The following is a 13,786-nucleotide window of genomic DNA, read 5'->3' as shown; positions in this document are numbered from 1 at the left end:
TTTTAAAGAACAGAAATAAGCCCTCTTTGTTGAGCAATACATAGTATATTCATGTACAAGAAAAAAAGTTATAATGAGAAATTTCAAAAATAATCGTAAAAAAGGTAAAAAATAATATTTTTTTATATTAAGTAGGTATTATATAATATATAATATATTATATAATAATATATTTTATTGTATATACTATATATAATATAATATTATATAATATATAACATGTTATATAATAATATTATTTTATTTTTATATTATATTATAAAAAATCGTTAAAAGTATAGAAACTTGAAAAACCATAATCTCTTTAAAAAAAGTCGTACAACGTTATACAGTAGACCATTTTAAAGGTAATTGATTTCTATTCCTATTACGTGTACCATTGCATATACCTAAAGTTACTTAGAAAAAAGTTACAGAACAATATTTGCGAAATAACCAGGAAAATTGCCCAAAATTGCTGTGAGTGGCGAATTTTGAAAAATCATATTTCGAAAACTATTAATCGTAATTACCTCTACTAAACAACATTTTAAAGAAGAAATATTTAGATTTTTTTTCTGTAAAGCAATGTCTATACCTATATGCTCGTGGACAAAAGTTATGGGACAAAAAACAAAATTTATTTCTTTTGGGTTTCTTTGTGCTTTTTCTTTTGAATATATTTTTGTAAGAAAAAGTATCATTGACTTTAAAAAGGGATATTTAGACAGGAAATTAAACCAGGAACAGTTTTTATGTAGATATGTTTGTACCAAAAGTGCATAGAACTCACCCCAATGTAACCTGTGCCCAGGGACTAATTCACTAATTTCTCAAAAACGCACCCCTTTAAATGGTAGCACTCCGCGGTTTTTTCATATATAGATGTCCATTGGCCATATGAAATAATAAAACCCCGTTAACGTTGTAGTTCCTTTTAGCTATCTTATTTTGAATATAATCAATAGCCTACTAGTAAATTATTGAAATATTGGAACTTTAATATGATATGTTTTTACGCAAATATTTTAACTTCTGATTATAAAGAACATCTATCACATAAGTTATTGACTGACCTTTTTGATTCACACACAATGATGTCTCCTCTCGACCCAAACAGCTCTTCCTTGTTGATTATGTTAGGCTACCAATCAAAGCCCTCTCCGTTATCAGCATCATTCCAGCAGCATACCAGCAACTATTTCTCCAAAACACAAGCCAGGCCGCTTTTGACCAGTACTCATTCAATAATCTCCCAAAACTCTCTCCTCTCTTTCTCTCAATAATAATCTCCTGAGACCAAGTATCTTTTTTACTTGGTGTCACAAATAATTTTAATAACGATAAATCTTGTAACTTACTCTCTTGGACTTTACAGAATCAAAGAGGTATTTCTTCTCGATTTGATTTGTCTCTCGTTCCACTTTTCAGCTACTCTCCACTAACAAACCAAACCACTAGTACTTGCTTCTGAACTCTACGCGAAAACTTTCGACTGCCCTTCTCGGATACCCGCAACACAATAATCATGTTTCTTTTCCAAAACTGTCTCAACATTCAAACTTCTCTTTCCACCTTCCAAATTGCCAAGCCAATCAGAAACATTTCTCTTTTCCATTCCAAAAAACCAGGCATTCTTTCAAACAATACTTCTACTCAAACTAATCACTTTTCGGAAATTATACAAAATTCTTGTGTTTAAACAAACAGACTTAAAATTCCAAATCTCTCTACCTTTATTTTTCTAAAAACTAATAATTAAAATTACCTGTGGATTTTACCTTTCCCGTAACAAACAATCTTCTTAAAATTATAATCCGAAATAAATTGTTTTTCACTTCACTTATTTACACATGTCTTTAAGTCTTCAGGGAAAAACTCATTAAGGAGAAACCCACTGTGTAAAAGCTACCTTCTACTAAATAGTTACAAATTAATATACAGGGTGTATCAAATTTATGTGCCCGCGTTATAATTAAAAATTTAAATTTTTACTCTATCTTTGATTGATAAAGTGATACATAATAATATATAACTATTTTTTTCATCGGGTACGTTTCATCGATGTCATGTTCAACATCGGCCTCTGAGGCGAAATTTGCTGATAAGTGCATAATCACTTGACACTGAAGACTCAAACTTCAACACTAAAAACATACACCTGAAGCAGGTAGCTACTGATGGTGGCGAAGATACATAACGAACAATTTGGATATAATCATAAAAACTCTAAGTGGTCCGTCTCACAGACCCAATGTTAGTCAAGGAAGGTTAAATACACTACTCAAATTTTTTTGATGATAATAGAAAAATAAAAGATAATTTGGGCTATCAAATTTATTTTTAATTAGAATATAACTGCATTTTGATATTTTAACTCCGTAGATCGGTAGATAGGTATCAAATTCGGTAGATCTACCGAATAATCGGTAGGCGGAACATCACTTTTGGGAATTTCCCAATTGACACAACGCAATACAACGCCGACGCCGTCGACACCGAGTGACGAACCAGAGTGGCCAGATTGTGGTATTTTCGACCAGTTTTAGGATAATTTGAAAGGGTCTGGGAAAATTTGTGAGTATAAATGGTTGGGGACTTCTTCGGGAGGAAAGTTGGGCAAAGTAAAGTGCAATATAAATGTAACATTTTAACCTATTGAGTATTGGCTATTGGTTAAAGAAACTGAACACCGTTTTTTTATGCGGTTATAACCGCCAGGTTAAACCGTAAATAAAACAAACCGGTATAATCGAAACCGGTTTTTGTCAACAACCGCTATCCCTGCTCACTTCTTTGACACTGCAGCACCGGGCAAATGGTTCTCCGGTCTTCTGAGAGGCATTGCTTTACAAGCAAATGCGACTCTCGTCAGAGAATAAAACTCGGCTCCATTGGCCAAGGTGACAATTGACGTGTCCTTGGACAAAGTGAAGTCGAGCTTGTTTCTGACGTGTGTTTTATTTGGGCCCAGTGTTCGCTTATCTGGGAGTCAAAGTGGCAGTCTTAAGTCTTCTCCTAACTATCCACTAAGTGACGGTGACAACTCGAACATTCCTCAAGGGTTGTTGAAGCTGTCGCTTGCCGATTCCGCAAGGCACTCAGGGCAATGAATCGATCATCCCTATCTGGAGTTCTATCTATCTGACATCTATCAGTCTCCTGGTTCTGACGGTTAGCCCTTGAAACTACAGACTGTGTCATAAGGAGGCTACGGACCACAGTCCTCTGTCTGTAGTCCTTTCGTAATTATGCAATTAGCTGGGCCGCCTTTACTGGCAAAGTATCTATTTATAGAATTATTCACTTACTGCACTTCGAAGTGTACATACACGTCAACATTTGAAAAGCAACTGAGACGACCATGACCATCGTCAAAATTCGAATGTTTGCTGCATTCCCTATGTCGTAAAGAAGTAGACAAATTTTATAACATGTTGCCAATTTGCATAAAAAAATTATTTTTGGAAGCTCTAAAATAGACAATATTTTTTTGCATTAGTTATTTTAATTCAAGGAACACAACATGAAATCACTAAGCATAAACTATAATTCATCGAGTAAGTTGATTTTTTTGCACACAAGTGTATTGATGTGATCTTGATTATTGATATGAGATAATATTCTTATATGTTACTTAATTTAATCAATGTATTAATACTAATCCAATTAATTAACCAGATCACATATCAATATGTTTTCAATCTCAGGGCGAATTATAAATTAATTACTTACTTCCGTGGCTTCTAAATATTTCTTAATGGTTCCTAATCGGGATAGAAAAGAAAAGAGTAAAAAAAATACACATATGGGTTACAATTATAATCAAAATATTTTTTATTTTATTTAAAAGGCAATCAATGCTTAATATTTGCTATTTCTTATTATTCTTAAACATAACATTTACAAATGGGAATCTTATTTCCTTTTGGTTTTCAATTGAAAGTTTTTATTAACATTTAACTATTAGGAGTTATTAGGAACAACTCTATTTAAGTTTGATGAAGCTTTTCTGATATTATTGATTATGTTATTCAATTTTTTATGTGGAATTTAATACGAAAAACCCATACATTCATGTCCAAACAAATGAGACTGACCTTTTCCTGGTGAACTGAAAATGTCCTCACACAAAACCCTTTCCTGCTATCCTTGGCTGCGATCAAACCTCGTCCTGGCTTCCAGTGATGTTCTCCTTTGAAAAACTTCTTTGTCTTTGCTTTGGCTTCTTGTCACAGACATTTGTTTTCAAGAAGTACTATCCCCGCCAAATATGAAATTTTACTAGTGTTACCAAGACGACTTTTTCTCACCCAAATATTATAAATTGTCAATAAATATATCAAATGTAAATATCGTAAAAATAAATTATTAAATCAGTTATGTAAAATTTGTACCTAAAGAGATCTAAAATTTTATGTTATCAAATGTAAGTATCTCACTTTTTACCACAGGCATATAAATTTTCACATACCGGCTTTACTCTTTCTATCCTTCAAATTTGCCACTAGAAATACTTTACAATGCTTTCCACGTTGGACGACAGTTGATGTGATCTTGATTATTGATATGAGATAATATTCTTATATGTTACTTAATTTAATCAATGTATTAATACTAATCCAATTAATTAACCAGATCACATATCAATATGTTTTCAATCTCAGGGCGAATTATAAATTAATTACTTACTTCCGTGGCTTCTAAATATTTCTTAATGGTTCCTAATCGGGATAGAAAAGAAAAGAGTAAAAAAATACACATATGGGTTACAATTATAATCAAAATATTTTTTATTTTATTTAAAAGGCAATCAATGCTTAATATTTGCTATTTCTTATTATTCTTAAACATAACATTTACAAATGGGAATCTTATTTCCTTTTGGTTTTCAATTGAAAGTTTTTATTAACATTTAACTATTAGGAGTTATTAGGAACAACTCTATTTAAGTTTGATGAAGCTTTTCTGATATTATTGATTATGTTATTCAATTTTTTATGTGGAATTTAATACGAAAAACCCATACATTCATGTCCAAACAAATGAGACTGACCTTTTCCTGGTGAACTGAAAATGTCCTCACACAAAACCCTTTCCTGCTATCCTTGGCTGCGATCAAACCTCGTCCTGGCTTCCAGTGATGTTCTCCTTTGAAAAACTAGCTCGAATAGCTCTCGTTCCTGCTTTTGTCGTGATGCTGTGTTCTACCTTTTTCGAAACTGCTATCAGCTACCGGGACACTCTGGGCTCAAGGAGGTTCTTTTACTCTCGACCTGGCCTACTTCTCGTTCCACGATAGATACTCCACACTCACGGAACTACACCGGCTATCTCACTCCTCGAACACTACCGTCTCTTACTCGACTTCACTTCTCGACAGCTCAAAACATTCTGCCTTCTATTTTTCATTCATTCCCCTACTTTCTAAATATCCCTTCCAGATTCACAAATCAACCTTCCACCACCAACTCTCATTCGCAGTATTCCTCAAAACCAATTTTTAAACTTTCTAAATATGCTTAATGGATTTCCAAAGAAAATATTTAATTCCCATTCTAAAATACTTTCTAACTATTTACAAATTTTAATGACCTATTCTCTCTTTCAAATGAGTCTTATTTAGCATAGGCTAATGATCGACCTTCCGAGAAGAACGATAATGGTACGCGTCATTCACTTTGTTTATCTAAGCACATTGTTCCGAGTTTCGTACGCTTATTCTAATCACTTCTTAAAATTAAATATAACAATTTGTTGTATACAGGTTGTTCTAAATTTATATGCCCGAGGTTGAGAAAATTAAAAATATTTTATATTAAAGTGAATTTTGTTTATAATTATCAAATTTTAATTTTTATATCAAATAGAAATATAACAGTATATTAGCATACTAATATCATTATAATTACCACAGACATGTAGATTTGCTTAATATCAAGATCTGTTATTGATTATGTTTTGTACTACAAGGGAACTCAGCATAATTTGGACCCCTTAAGAAGAAACTCTAAACAAGATATGTAGGGGAGTGCATATTAGGTTTGATGATTTTCACTTCTGAAAAAATCAAACAAGATAGAACTTTTTGTAATTTCATTAAGAAATGTTTAATAAGCAACATATCAAAAAGTTCTACTCGAGAAGTGGGTGCTTCAGTTTTTATTAAACAAATGAACTACGAAATTAGATGTTTTTTAAATTACTCCGAAAATAAAAATTTTAGAAAAGAACTGACTTGACCATTGAAAAATTCAGAAAACTTTATAGAAAAAACCTTAAATAAAGAATTTTCTAAAATTAAATCTGTATCTTCTATAATTTTTTATTTATAACACTAAAGTCACCCTTCTCACAAACATTGGCGCACTGTAAACTAGCGTACGGCGAAATGCACGGTTGAGTTATTTTAATGCAATTCTTTAACTAATGTATCAAATGAAATTTTACATAGAACATAAAAGAAGAATAATTAAGCTATCTTATGGTTATAATAAAAATAAATAAAATTTATGGGCATAAGTACGGTGTGGGCGGAAAGTGAGCCTTACATTAATTTTGTTTAGAAATGATTTAAAAATGTGTAACTAATACAATTTTTCTTATAAAGCTCTTAATTTTGCACAACTTACCTTACAAGCATCTTACTAAATGATGTTTCATTCAAAAAAAAATTCGCAAAAATTTTATTCAAATGATATGACGTCTCAAAAAAGTAATTTTTGAAATCTTCGTAGTTTTATAGAATTACCACCATTTTAAGACGGTATTACTCAAGTTTGAACAGATCTATTACAGTTTTACAAGTGCTTTGTTAAAGCTTAGGATGTAGTCTTTAAAATGCACTAATGTATTTTACTTTAGAAATGAAATAAACTCTTTCTTTTTGAGAAAATTAAGAAAGATAACAAAAATGTAATACAAAAAACGAAAATTACCAGCTAAAAAAATGTTTATACAAAGTGATCAAAACTTTTTTCTGTAAAACTTAAATACATTTAATAATAAGCTTCAACAATAATAAATGTTCAGCAAAAAAATTTTTTAGCTCATACAGTATATCTGCGTAACTTGGAACCTATTGTTAACTTTTTTATTATCAGTTTTACGAAAAAAAGTTAATCTTTAAAAAATACTCTGCATCGTATAGAAGCTAAGATGCAATTATCAAATAACAAATTTAATTAACTTTATACGAGGCATGTCAAAAAATATGAATTTCACTCAATAGTAAAGTACCTTTACATTTCACCATTTCGAAAATTGTTGTATTAAGAAAAGTTGTTTGGAATTACAAAATTTGTTTTAGTGTTCAATTACATCCTTCTAATTAAAATATTGTGAATAATAAAGGCACTTAACTCTTAAGAAAAATTTATATTTTGTACATACCTCGTATAAAATTAAAAAAGTTTGATATCTGATGGTTGTATCTTAGATTTTAGACCAGGGAGAGCATTTTATGAAGAATAACTTTGTTTCGTAAAAATGATAATAAAATAGTTATCATAATTGTAATAAAATGATGATGAGTATCCGTAATTTGCGAAAAAATTGAAAAAAAAAATTTTTTTCGATTAGAATGATGTAATTGTATATTTAAACATAGTTTTTAATTTCAAACAACTTTTCATAATATCATTTTTTTTTTAATTCTGGAATATAAAGGTACTTTACTCTTCAACGAAATTCATATTTTTGACATAACTCGTATAAAATTGATACAATTTGATATCTGATCGTTGAGTTTTAGATTTTTGATTATCCAGAGCATTTTATGAGGAATAACTTTTTTTCGCAAAATTGATAATAAAAACTTCTTAGCTACGCAGACATACTTTATAAGAGCTTCTGTATAAGAATTTTCAAATTGCAATGCCATATTCGGATTCAGCATAATCAAAAACAAAATAGAAACATATTTGATCAAAGTAAAATGATGAATTGAACGATATTTTTATGATTATTTATACAAAACCATTGTTATTGTTTAAACAATTAATAAACAATCAGCTGCTAAATCTGCGAGTAGAACTTTTTACTTTAACAAGTATATAAACTAACAAAAAAAGTTTTAGAAAAATATAAGCTTGTTTGAAGTTTTCCGAAACAATGAATATTTTCGTTCTAGTTGCACTCCCCTAATATACATTTTTTGAATTCTTAATTTACATTAAAAACATCGGTTATATTGGTACAACATTCATGTAAAGCATATAAAATTGGCCTAAAATACACTAAATTTATACTTTCACATTATCAACAATTTCATTTCGATTGCATAAGTACGTTTTTCGAAATTACACAACTTCAGCTACAAATTCCATCCAATGACTTTTTCGTGGAAGCATTTCCCGTAACGTGAGATGATTTGTAATATGAAAGTTTAAATTCTGCGTTTTTTAGGCATATTTCGAATGTCTCATATTAAATTTGTTACCAAAACTCAAAATACAACTTTCATGTAATGATGGGTTTTGAAAATCAGGCTCAGATATTCTATTTTCTTCTTCATGTGTCGTTCTCGACTATCGAACGTTGGCTATCAAATTGGCTATAGTAATTTTGTTGACGGCAGCTAGGAAAAGGGATGCAGAGGATCTGTTATGCCATTCTCTCAGGTTTTTAAGTCATGACGGTCTTCTTGAACCTGGCCCGCTTCTTCCGTCTACCTTGCCTTGTATTATTAAATGGAGTATATTATATCTGTCTGGGTTTCGCATAATATGACCAAAATATTTAAGTTTTTGATTTTTAAGTGTTCTGGCGACTTCTGTAACTTCGTTATGAACTCTATCAACCCAACTTATTCGTAGTATTCTCGGACATACCCAGATTTCAAAGGCTTCCAGTTTTTTGAAAAGTGTATCCGTTAAAGTCCAATCTTCGACATTATACAAAGAAGTAGAGAACACATAGCATCTCTCTAATCTAATTTTCGGACTTAAAGTAATATTGATTCCACATAACTTTCCTTCTCTATGCGTATTCTAGTTTCTTTGCTCGTGTCCCAGTTATAATTTAGATTACCATTATGGTAGGTGATACTGTTAGTTCTTTACAGTTTTTCACCATAAGCTGTTACCACTTTTGGTTGTATTGGCGTCTTACTGACATCCATCACCTTTGTCTTTACGTTGTTTAGTTTGAGTCCATATTCATCAAACATTGAGGTAATCCTAACGAGCGATCCACAATTATTGGGATCAAAGCTATCCGTGCAAAAAATTACGTATGTTTTGTTTTAATCTGAAAGATCGCCGGAGTGTTACGTCACGGCCAACTGCGGCTATATTCAGTGCTCTTATGATCACTTTTTCAAACAAAGAATAAAGATTGAAAACACGTTTAAAAGATACCCAATCTTAAGACCATTTAATTCGTATAAAGTATAAAGTTAAAATTTTGTTTCCTCTGCTATTTTTATGTTTAATTATTGTGTTTTTTAAGTTGACGTACGCACATTGACAAGTATCTGTCAAAGTTGACGTAAACTGAAAAGTATAAAGATCTGAATTAATAATATGCATGCACTGTATAGCTATCTTTTTCGTTCAGAGCCACCTGTGGCACAGGCGAAGCGTCCATGTAACCAACTGTTACCATTGGTAACAGTTAAAAATCTTGCAAATAAATATTTTATGACGATGAATAATTCCATTTACCAATAGAAATACATTATTATATTATGTGTATATATTATGTAGTACCTAATTCAGTAAATAACCCAATACTCGTAGACACACGAAAATATTGGCGAGTTTATGTCACTCAGTTGCACTTTATTATACTCTGCTACCAGTCTCATTTGTGGTTACAATGGTTATATCCTCGCTGTCGCTCGGGACCGGCTAGTGTCTGAAAATGTTGAAGGAGCGACGGCGTATGCGCGCCGTGTATATCAGTAGCCCTGTTACCAGATTTAAATTTGGTTACAGTACCTATAAAAAGTGTGCGTGCAGGTTACCATTTATGAGTGTCGCTGCGTAATCGATCAACTACTTGAAAAGTAATTCTCCTTGTATAATTTTGAAGAAAAAAATGAGATTATTGAAAATGAAAGACCTATTTTAATAAATTTAAAAAAGGAATCAAAAAAGTAGTTCGATATTTTAAATTTAGTTGTTAGAGTGAATATCCTTGGTTATGTGGTTGCAAGAAAAATAGACTGTATTGTTGGCCATGTCTTCTGGTTTCTACAGAAAACTGGGTGGACCAGGTTCACGATTTAAATAGTTTTAGAGTTTTAAAAAGAAGACATGAAATTTCTCCGTTACCTACATGTAAGATGTATACCCAATTTGATTCAGTTTGGCAAAACAAGAATCGAAAGTTCTCTTTACCAAGCTTTTTAAGCAAATATTGCTAAACATAGTGAGTTGGTTAAAAGCATAGATAGGTATATCCTTAGCACACTTATAATCGTTACCGTATATTTTTTGGCCAAATAAGAATTAGCGTTTCGTGGTCATTTTGAGGGCGACGACTCTGACAATCGATGCAATTACAGGGAATTGTTAACATTAATTGGCAAAAAAGATCAAAAATTTTACCAACATCTATAAACATCAACAGTTTTTTGAGAGTTTCAAGTGATATACAAAATGATATTATTGAAGCTATATATACATTAAGCCATATCTTCATTTTTTTAAATAAGATTTTTTGCATCTGGTTTTGGTAACACTTTAAAAAAAGTCACGCGTCTCCACTGACCTATGGTGACAATAATAATAATATAATATCGTATGGCATTTTTGCCGGGGAGATCCTTTCGGATAGTTCCAGCGCCAATTACATCTTTAACCCTGTTTCAAGTAACTAGTGTCGATGTACACTAGCCCAGGGGGACCGACGGCTTAACGTACTCTCCGAGGCACGGTGAGACGGCTCGTGTCATTATTGGAAATGAAAATGGTTTGTCTTTGGCAGGGATCGAACCCACGTCTACTGGCGTATGAGGCCAGCGTTTATGCCGTTACCCACGGCCGCTCACAGGGTGACACATGGTGACAATAATTTTGGATCACACGTTATTAATCAGATTTTGAGCTTCCTCGTAAATGCTTCATAATAGATATTCTATAGGGACCGGTTAATGGAAGTGATAAATTTGCTTGATCTCATAAGAACACAAAATCCAAAAACTGCACACGAAAGCTGCACTCTCCACCTTTAAAACGAATTTTGATTTTGGTCAATAGAATACTCTGATCGGAAATGTCAAATTTTTGTGTTGAGCTCATACAAATATTATTTAAAAAAATTATTTTGTACGCGAAATTAAGATAAAATCGCCAAACGCTTCATGCGTTGTTTCTAAGAAAACGATTCATTCTACACAAAAAAGTGCAAATAAACATTTTTGTTCAAAATTATCTCAGCTACATTTCTTGTTTGAAATATTTTTTCTTACGTGCAGAGTCTTGGTGAATGATGTTTTCTGTTTTTTTATCACCCTACGAGAGGGAACCCCAGAGGGTACGTGTGACAAACATTTTTGGAGTCTTTTTTGGATTTTCAAAATTGACATTGACAGAAAAATTCAGCTTGTTCGTATGATTTTTAGAGGCTCTGATGACTGGAGTATTAGTAAAACGTCACTACATCATCTTCAAATTTTAGAATAATTATGGAACCGGACCGTACAAACTGATTAGATCCAAATTACACGGCATTCTCGCATATTGATAAATTTGTAAATATATCACAAGTAGACCAGGACTAATCTGTAAAAAAAACGTGTATTTTTGGATGTGAGAGGTAGCATTCGGATTTTGCAGATAAAGTTAGGTGACACCTTCAGTAATAATAATTGACTTATGCTCCTTATAAAAATATTTAAAAATTTCGAAAAACATCGATTTTTTCCTGCTTTCTTTGCTTATAACTTTAAAACGGTTCGTTTTGGAACAAAATCGTAGAGAAATAAAATAAAGATAATTGAATTTTGTATGATATACGACTGGTCAAAAATGCCTTAAGGTATTTCCTTTTCCGCAATATAGCAATAAATACAAAATAACGGGGAAAAATACGACTGTTGTTATTCAATGTTTCTTAACCACTTTGGTGGAACTTAGAACCTTAGTAATTCGCTTAGAAAATTCTTATAACTTGCTTAAATGGTCTGCCAAATTTCATTAAAATTGACCTAATACATTTTGCATAATAAATTTGAAATATAAATATTTTTATGACCCCCTCCGTGGCTCAGTGGTAAGAGCGCCTGCCTTTGGATCGAAAAAATCCGAAAGGTTGTGGGTTCGAATCTCACCAGGGTCAGAAATTTTTCATTTATTATAAATTAATAAATGAATATAGTTTCTGTCCTTGTGGGATCGGTACTCACCGGAGGGACCGCAGACTTTCGGATACAATTAGCGTCTCTTTGCAAAGACAATGACGTCGACTTTGCAAAGTAACAAGACACTTACTCAACACACACTACACATGACACTAGGTACCTAACTGTTCAAAATTACCGTACCTACCATGCCAATGGCCATTAGTTGTCGAGGCATTAGCTAAATAAAGAAAAATATATATTTTTAAAAAAGTTCAAATTTTTTAAAATCTTTCTGAACAAAAAGTAGACCATTTAGAAGTTGGCTAATTTTTTTACATATAAAGAGGTTCTCTACCTATCAAATACACTTTAGAGAATTAAAATCGGATTATTTAATGGGCCTCAGCAATGTTTCAAAATTATAAACAATTTTTTGGCTTATAAAAAAATAGCTTTGTTTAATAATAAAAAAATTAATTTCTAGCAATGCCAATAACTAAAACCGGTATAATTTGACTTAAACTTTCAAATGCTGGCAGCATAATTGCTATTTTATTTTTTAATCAAAAGTTATTCTCGTTCAAAAATTGCAATTTTTTGATTTTTTGAATGTTCCACCGCGTTTATCTTGAAAACTATGCATCCTACGAAAAAACTTGTAAAAACATTTTTTTGCTTAGAATTACCCAAGAAATACAAATAATGTTTTATTTTGCTAAACAAATAATCGATGTTATGTTTTTCTTCAAGTTCTTTATTTATAACAATCTTATCGACATCCGGATCAACTGTTACCCAAAAAATTCGTGTTCTACGGGTCAAAAGACATAAAGAAAACTTGAGTAAGTCCATCTAAATAAAAAAGCCCGTAGCACCCCCTCCTGGACACAGCACTAATTTGTTTATAAGCAAAAAAATTGTTTATAAATTTAAAACATTGCTGAGGCTGCTTAAATAATCCGATTTCAATTCTCAATTCTGTAAAGTGCATTAGCTAGAGGGAGTGCTTCTGTATATGTAAAAAAATTGACAAATCTTTGTATGTTCCAGTTTTTGTTGTGCAAGATTTTAAAAAATTTTAATTTTAATTTTTTAAAAAAAGTTTAGATTGCATAATTATTATGCAAAATCTAGTAAGTCAATTTTAATGAAATTTGATGGACGGTTTTAGCACATGACAAAAATTTTCTAAGGGAATTAGGAAGGTTCCAAGTGTAACCTAAGTGACGGAAAAACATTGAATAAAGGCAGGCTTGTTTTGCCCCCTTATTTTATATTTATTGCTATTTTGCAGCAAGGGTGTTAAATTAAGACATTTTTAACCAATCGTATCTGATAGAAAATTTAATTATCTTTGTTTTATTCCTATACGACTTTGTTTCAATATGAATCGTTTTAAAGCTATAAGCAAAGAAAATAGAAAAAAAAACTAAATTTTTTGAAATTTTTAAATATTTTATTTTTTTTTTATTAATATTCCGGGCATATTTGAGAAGGAGCATAAGTCAATTATTATTA

Source organism: Diabrotica virgifera, chromosome 8 (assembly GCF_917563875.1).
Source record: "Diabrotica virgifera virgifera chromosome 8, PGI_DIABVI_V3a".
NCBI lineage: Eukaryota > Metazoa > Arthropoda > Insecta > Coleoptera > Chrysomelidae > Diabrotica > Diabrotica virgifera.
Note: the sequence above shows the minus strand (reverse complement) of the source record.